Consider the following 8,861-nt stretch of genomic DNA (forward strand, 5'->3'; position numbering starts at 1 on the left):
TGAAGATTTAAGAACTCCTGGGGGAGAAATCCCGAAGGAAGAAGGAGTCAGGCATAAAATATTCCGAAGAAGGCAGTTTCAGAGTTCAGTGTGGCATCTACCCCTTGAATTTATAACTCTGCCCAAGCCCTGCCTTAAGTTGCAGGCTATATGAAGAAAAGAAAGAGCTGCTTACAGTAACACCTGCATATAACATTGCATTGGATGCCAGTAATTGGAAAGGGAGATTGGAGTCCCAAGCAGCACTTTGGGTATCACTAAGCAAGCGTAAGGCTAAGAGTGGAGAGGTGTTTCCTCCCTCACCTTTGTTACCATGAGGGCTTTATTCCTGGGGGACAAGCAAAGACACCTGGAGGGGTCCTCAGTATCTAGAAGTGCCCAGGTGAGGAAACAAGCATGAGAATACTTGTGATAGTCTCTTGGTGGCTTCAAGAAATACTAAGGAAGAGGTTTTATGGAATGTAGAAAATGCTGAATGTGCACACGAAGTAGATTCAGTAATACTCATTTATTCACTTTTTTAACCATGTTTTCATTCAGCAAATATGAATTCAATGCCTACTATATGCAAGAAATTGAATATATTGCAATGAGGCCAATACACATGATGTCTACATTCATGGAGGTATGGCCTAGATGTAGAAGCATAATAAATAAACACAGATTATGTAAGTGCTCTAGAAGAGAAGAGAATAGGATGTCAGAAAAAGATATAACAGTGCTGGTGTTCAGAGGGTTGGAGGGTCTCCTTAAGATCAGAGAGTCGGGAAACGCTTCTGAAGATGTAACATCTGTGCCAAGACCTGATAGACGGTTAGTAGTTTTCAAGAGTTAAGAGAACTGTTTTCAGGCAGAGGAGATAGAATCCTCAAAATTCCGGGGTTAGGAAAGGGCCTTCTGTGTTGTCAGGCTAAAGGTTTTCTCCGCCTCTTTCTCCTCTATGTCTCGCCTTCCTTCTCTTTTTCCCCCATAAGAATCTATTGAATGATTTTAAGTAAGAGAATGACATGAGTGAAATGACAACTGTTGCTATTTTCTCAAATGAGCATGCGTGGAGTGGAGCTTGACAAAACTCAGGCTGTACCTGTGTATCTGTTGCCTACTGCTGCTGTAACAAAGCGCCACAAACTTTGTGGCTCAAAGCAACACAAGATCTCTTACAGTTCTGGAGGTCAGAAATGTGAAATGAAGACATAAATTATACACTTTAATCATACAAAGTGTATAGATAACATATTTAAAGTCAAAATAATAATAAGAAAAATTAGTACTCATGAACCCATCAGTAACCTTAAGAGACAGAAAATTGCCAGTGCCTTAGAAATCCCATGCATGTCCTTCCCATAAGTTGCCCCTCTCTCTCATACCCTGTAATAATTCCTGCACCCTATATTTTGTATTTGTTGTTCCATTATTTTCCTTATAGATTTGTTATATGCATATAAATAGTAAAACAATATACTGTTAATTCTCCATGTTTTTGCCTTTTATATAAATTGAATCATATACTACATGCATTATTCTTTTCTTGTTTATTTTTCCCAGCCTTACATTTTCTAGATTCAACTATATTGATAAACATAGGCCTAGTTGATTCTCCTTCACTCCTGTATAATATTCCTTTATATAAAGAGTCTATAGTTTGCTTACCTAGCCTATATATGGGATCCTGGTGGCACAGTGGTTAAGAGCTACAGCTGCTAACCGAAAGATCAGCAGCTCATATCCATTATCTGCTCCTTGGACACTCTGTGGGGCAGTTCTACTCTGTCCTGTAGGGTCACTATGAGTTGGAATCAACTTGACAGCAACTGGTAACGAGATATCCTATATTTGGTAGACACTTGTTTGTTTTCAATTTTTGATTATTAGTACAATACTTCTTCAAATATTCTTTTACATGTCTTCCGTATTTGCGTGAGCTCAAGTTTCTCTGGGATATACACTAGAGGTGAAGTTACTGGACCTTAGGTATACACACATCTTTAACTTTGCTATTTACCTGGTGAATGAGCTAATTTATATTTCCATCGGAAGAGTGCCAGAGTAGCTATTGCTCCCTATCTTGTCAACACTTAATATTGTCACACTGTGATGTTTTCTCAATCTCTTGGGTTTTAAATGATAACACATTTCTGATTTTAATCAGCATTTCAATGATTAGTAATGAGATTGAGCACCTTTTCACACAATTATTCATAATTTTTGTTTACTCTTACATGAAATGACTGTACTTTTGCCTATTTTTCTTATGATTCATAGAAATTTGAAATATACATTTTTATAATAATGCTTTATTGGTTATATGCATCACAAAAACTTTCTTCCAAGTTATACTTTATTTTTTCATTCTCTTTATTGTATGTTTTGATTAACAAAAGTTCTTAATTTTAAGTTAGTTAAATACATTTTTATTCCTTTTGTGGCTCAATATTATAAAGATATACTTCTACAAATACTAGCATTTTTCCTTTTCACATTGACAATTCTCATCCACCTGGAATTGACTTGAATGCTTACTGTGAGAAATATATTTTTTTTAATATAAATAATCAATTATCCCAGCAGTATTCTTTAAATACTTCATACTTTTTTCACTCATCAACAATGCTAATTCTGTGAGTATCATTCTCTATATAAAAGAATTTTGTTTTGTTTGTGGGGTGTGGGAGTGGCCACTCTAATTTGTTTATTAATCTATTTGTTGGTATTAATATTAGTTAATAAAGCAATTAGTATTGCTTTATAACATCCCAATAGTGAGAGGTTAAAGCAAAGCCCTCTCTTTTCCTCCAACTGTTTATATTTCAAGAGGACCCAGAATAGTATGCTGTCTCATAGAGAATCCTGTAGGTGTAGGGATATAATGGAAAGAATTACGGAGACAGAAAGGCACTGGTGTGAATCCTAGTTTTTCTACTTAGTAGACCAGTAAGACTACCACTTGTCACTTTGTCATACTGTGGTGTCTTGTGTGTTGCTGAAGAAGAAATTGGTATAAGGATTGGAGGAAGACAAATTAACAACCTGTGATATGCAGATGACACAACCTTGCTTGCCAAAAATGAAGAGGACTTGAAGCACTTACTGATCAAGATCAAAGACTACAGCTTTCAGTGTGGATGACACCTCAACATAAAGAAAGGAAAAAAAAAAATCCTCACAACTGGACCAATAAGCATCATCATGATAAATGGAGAAAAGTTTGAAGTTGTCAAGGATTTAGTTTTACTTGGACCCACGATAAACACCCATGGAAGCAGCAGTCAGGAAATCAAGTGATGTATTGCACTGGGCAAATCGGCTGCAACAGACCTCTTTAAAATCTTTAAAACCAAAGATGTCATTTTGATGACTAAAGTGTGCCTGACCCAAGATGTGGTATTTTCAGTCACCTGATATGCATGCAAAAGCTGGACAACGAAAAGGAAAACTGAAGAAAAGTTGATTCATTTGAAATACGGTGTTGATGAAGAATATTGAAAATGGCATGGACTGCCAGAAGAATAAACAAATCTGTCTTGGAGGAAGTACAGCCAGAATATTCCTTAGAAACAGTGATGGTGAGACTTTGTCTTGCTTACTTTGGATATGTTCTCAAGAGAGACCAATCCTTGGAGAAGGAGACCATGCTTGGAAAAGTAGAAGGTCAGCGAAAAAGAGGAGGAACCTCAACAAGATGGGCTGACACAGTGACTGCATCAATGGGCTCCAATGTACCTCCTATTCTGAGGGTGGCCCAGGACTGAGCAACGTTTCTTTCTGTATCAGATGCAATCTCTGTGTCAGAACCGACTCGATGACACCTAACAACACAAGGTGAGTAACATTGGGAAGATGAATTTGATTCTTGGTTTCTAGTGTTTCCTCCATTATCAAACAAATTATACTCATCTATTCAGGCCTTTGAGAAGATTAAAAATGCAGACTCCATCTCAAGCAGTGTGAGTCATAGAGAGGTGCTCATGATATAACAATTCTCTTTACGTTTCCTATATTAGATGTAGTACTTTTCTATGCACAGAGACACATAGTATTATAATGTCACTATGTGAAACACAGAGATAAAAAAAACAAACAACAGCAGAAAAGAACAGAAGGGTTCTATTGAGCCATCTCCATGAAATAAGTCAAACTATTCCTAGAATTATTCCTAAGTAAATGTTTTCTACCTTTTTCTGTGGTCCTTGTCTACACACCCGCAATAATACTATTTCTTAAATTTTTCTGAAATACATATAAGCTTGACTTAATAAGAAGAGTTGAGTTAATAAAATATATGTAAATGCCATGTTTTCAAAAGACGCAGTCTCTTTGAATTTTTCAGAAACTCAAAATCATCGCACTTCTAAATATGATTTAAAAAAAAAAGAAAAAAGCTTATTCTTATCATGAATGTTTCAGTTACAAAGCACTTCTGAGAAATACATAACACATGCAAATTTGAGAATGGAGAGAATATTTACTACCAAGTATTTGTTTATAAAAATAGAGGCCGTTGTAGTTATTCCTATTATCTTCACAGATGGTGAATGGACTGTTGTAAACCCATGAAGGAACCTCCACCTACACATGGGAATATAGTCACTCTCTCTGGTCCCACAGTCTGAATGCTGCAAAGAGAGAGCTAACATTCATTGAGTCAGTCAGTTTCTATGTGTTAGGAATAGTGCGAGATGCTTTGCATATATTATTTTATTTAATCTTTATAACTGCCGTGTATATTTATTCCCATTTCAGAGACGATCTGAAGTAGGTTTCAAGAAGTTAACTTGTCGAGGTCCCATAGTTAATAAGCGGCAAATTATTTCTATTTTACTATCTCTTCCTTTTTCTCTGGCTCTCTCTGGTTCCCTGAATAACTCTGGAACTGTGTGTTTGTGTGTGTGTGTGTGTGTGCGTGTGCACGCGCAAGTGCATGCACATGGCACAGAGTGAGAGAGCATGGTGGTTTGGGCCTGCCTTTGAAATGATTTGAAAATAAATATTGCTTTCTGGGAGCACGTGGTAGTCAATTTTCTGTTGCTCCTCTTTCTGAAAAATGACACCATGCTGTCACTTGACCACACTTAATTGATCTTGAAGTCTTGTGCTTTTTTGTGGCCAAAGCTAACTCACCAGTGCCATTTGACTGGCCACCTCCTTCAGGTTATCATTTTGAACTGTGGTCTGGGTAGTCTTTCCCCTTCCACTAACAAATTTGGAAAAAAAAAATAAGTTAAGTGATGGCTGAGTAATGGGTTTTATGACCCCTTTTCCTCTTTCCACAAAGTTATTTTTTATGTTGAACATTTAACTCAAAATCAAGATAAACAAATGTCGTTGATTGGAGAGAGCCTGCCATTCCTGAATCTTTGCAGAAAATGATTCATTTTTATTGGGAAAAATTTTAAAAGCAAAATCAAGAGTCAGGAAGGGAAGGGGGGAGAGAGAGGAAAAACTGAACCATAGCTGAATATATAGCAATGTTACATGTGACGAGACAAATGAACGGGAGTTAATATTTTGCTTGTATATGAGGGAACTCTTCTCAGAGTCCACATTTAATTTTCCTCTCCGTGCTGGAAGACTAGTTATTACATTAGTTTGTCCATAATTGGTTTTTTGACTTACAAATAGAGCATAATGTCAAACACTGATGACATATGAAATAGTTAGCCCAAAGAGTTTGTCATGGCATTGCTGAAATACTCAGCAATGAGAATCACTTTGGTTGTACTACATTCAGGAAAGAAAAAGTTGACACCTAAAGCCAAGGAAGATCTATTCATAAACATAGCCCCATCCTTCATTCAATTCTCTAGAGGCAGACACAAGACAGTAGTAGACTCACAGTCCCATTTGAGAGGAAACATCTGTTGCTATTCTATACAATCAGGCTTTATTCTGCTTAAATATTTTGTGTAAAGAGTTTCAGAGTGTTGTCTTCCAGTAAAAAAAGAAGCAGAATAATAGAACAGGCAGCTGAATGTGGCAACTAATGAAATTACATGTTCCTACTGCCCATTTAAATAGTCATTCTTGAGAAATTTATCTTCAAAGCCACTAAAAGTGGAGTTAAAACTGTTTTAAACTCAGGTCCACTATCAGATCAAAAAGTGGTAGTTGCCTTGGTGTTACTATTTAAACCCCTGACAAATACCCTCAAAACTTAGTAATTAAAGACACCATTTGATTTTGCTGACCATTTTGACCAGGACTTGGCTGGGCATTTCTTGTATATAACGTCTTAGGTAGTTGTATTCTGATATTGGCTAAGGGTTCACTCATCTGAAGACTCATCTGGGCTGGATGTTCAAAATGGCTCACTTGCCTGGTTGACAGTTGATGCTGAATGTCGACCAGAAACTCAAATGCTGTCAACTGGCCCTCTATGTGGCCTGGACACGTGGTTACTCTATAAAGACCTTGCAAGAAATAGGCTTTACATCTTTGCCCTTGTTTGACTATGTTTTTTCTTACATTATTTGGTCCCAATAAGGATGCCCAACTGTATTTATGGAGACTCTATCCGTGCCAGACACTGTGATAGCACTCTAAGGTAGAGATAGGTGACTGACCCCCGGTTTTCAAGAATGGATTGAAGAGAGGAGAGGTATAATTAAATACAATGTGAAAACTTCTGTGAGAGAGGCATGTGTTATAACACGGAACACCCATAACCATGTTTGAGGGTTATCAGAGGTGCTTCCACAACATAGATCTCAAGCAGAGTCTTGACAAGTAATCAGGAGTTAACAGGTTGAAGAAGGTACCTCGTACGATGTGATATAGATGTATAGTGTGGTATGTGGTATGTTGTGGCATGGTGTGCTATGTGGTATGTTGCAGTAAATTGTGGCATGATGTGGTGTGGTGTGGTGTGGTGTGGTGTGGTGTGGTGTGGTGTGGTGTGGTGTGGTGTGGTGTGGTGTGGTGTGGTGTGGTGTGGTGTGGTGTGGTGTGGTGTGGTGTGGTGTGGTAGATCAGCAGATCTGAGAAGGGAGAGGACAGATCCAGTAAAATAGCATCCTTCAAAATGTTTCCATGTATATTACTAAAAGCACTGTAAAATCTACATACTGTGATATGTATTTTGTTATATTTAAAAGCTTTTGTTTGAATTATATAATCACAAAAGATTCAGTTTCTAACCTATGGAAAATATTGATTTTTAAAATAAAATGGTTACCTCACTTTAAAAGTATCCAGTGGACTCTAAACTCCGTAACAATTTGATACTCAACATGGTCTTCCTTATCAGTCAAATAATCAGTCCCCTTTACCCTTAAGCTTATATTTTCTCTCCATTTTTTCTACAAAATATCATCATAATGTGATACACTTTAATTCTTGAAAGACTTATTATCACTCCATCTTATTTCGCTTCAATAAAAATACGATATGAGAATTTAAATTAATATTTGCACATACCTGGGACAATAAGGCCCGGCATGTTTAAAAATGTATTCTGGGTTGAATTATAATTAAAAGATATGAGAAAGGGAGGTTCAAAAGGAAAGTCACCTCCTCAGAGGCATTGTTGGGCAGACCAGTTTTAGGGAAGAGTAATACGGAAGTTCAAGATCTGGAAATCAGTTCCCTTAAACCACCCATGCTGCATATCCCTTGAAATATGCCTCAGTTTGCAGAAAACTGAAATGAAAACACTGACCTGATCTGTCCTAACTGCCCTGGGAGACATGGGGCCGAGGTGGGAATTCTGAAGCCTGTGTCGACAGGACTATAGAGTCTGCAGAGGGTCAACCAAAAGATCACTCAGGTCAGGATTCCTGCAACAAAGGTGGGGCTGAGAAAGAGCTAATGTGAAGGTAGTGTCACACACACACAAGAAGAGGTAGTGTGAAAGGCAAAAATAGAAGCCAAGGAAACAAAGTATAATGGGGAAAAAAAAGATGGAAAGCATTCATGAGGAAGAACAGGGTGGGAGGCTAAGTGAGCAAGTTGTTTCTAAAGGGAGTCAGTCCTTTCATTCAGAACTGATAGGCAAGTTGCACACCCTTTGTGCAAGCATCTGAAATCATCTTACTGGTCCAGTATCAGTCTGAGCAATTTTAAATCAGCATCTTAGGAGGTAAAATTCAGTAATTTAAATGACAATTTCTGAGTTGGAACACCCGGACTCAAACCCTCTGCCGCATGGTAATGGTATGACCTGAGGCAAGTCTCTGTATTCTATAATCTCACTTTAATCATCTCCAAATAGGGAGAGTGTTGACATTTGCTTCCTTGTATTGTTGTAAAGGATAATCACGGTCCTACAAATATAATCCTAGCTTGTAGGAAGTGGTTGGGAAATGTTAGAATATTTTATCCTGTCTCTTCCGTGTTTAAAACATTTACATGGCTTCCTATTTTCATTCATAGGATTTCTCAGGTTGCCCCTTGCTGCATTTTGTGGAGTACCATAACTTCCATATGTTTCCTTCTATCATCTCAACCAGGGGAGGTGTTAGTATATATGCATACAAAAACAAAACAAAAAAACAACAATAAAAAACAAACACATGGGCCTACAAAACAAAACAATGATGGCAAAAAAAAACTAGCTAAATAAGTATAATGCATTATTTACAGTTTTTCATTAATATTCATTTGCAACTTGTTCATTCATTTGTCATCTGGTAGCACAAAGAAGTAGTAGCAGGTGCCATGATTAAAAATATATTATGGAAGGAAAAACTAGAAGAGAGGCAATTTTATCCATTCATTAAATTTATTACCGCCAGTTGGGAAAAAAGAATCAAAGCTACTCCATTTTAGTAAAAGAACATTTCTGTGTAGCTCACACCAGGAAATAGTTTAAGAATCATTGCCTTACTCTGTAAAATATTACTTCACTTAAGAAACCTTAGCCAACA

The sequence above is a fragment of the Loxodonta africana genome, chromosome 12 (assembly GCF_030014295.1).
Source record: "Loxodonta africana isolate mLoxAfr1 chromosome 12, mLoxAfr1.hap2, whole genome shotgun sequence".
In the NCBI taxonomy this organism is placed as follows: domain Eukaryota; kingdom Metazoa; phylum Chordata; class Mammalia; order Proboscidea; family Elephantidae; genus Loxodonta; species Loxodonta africana.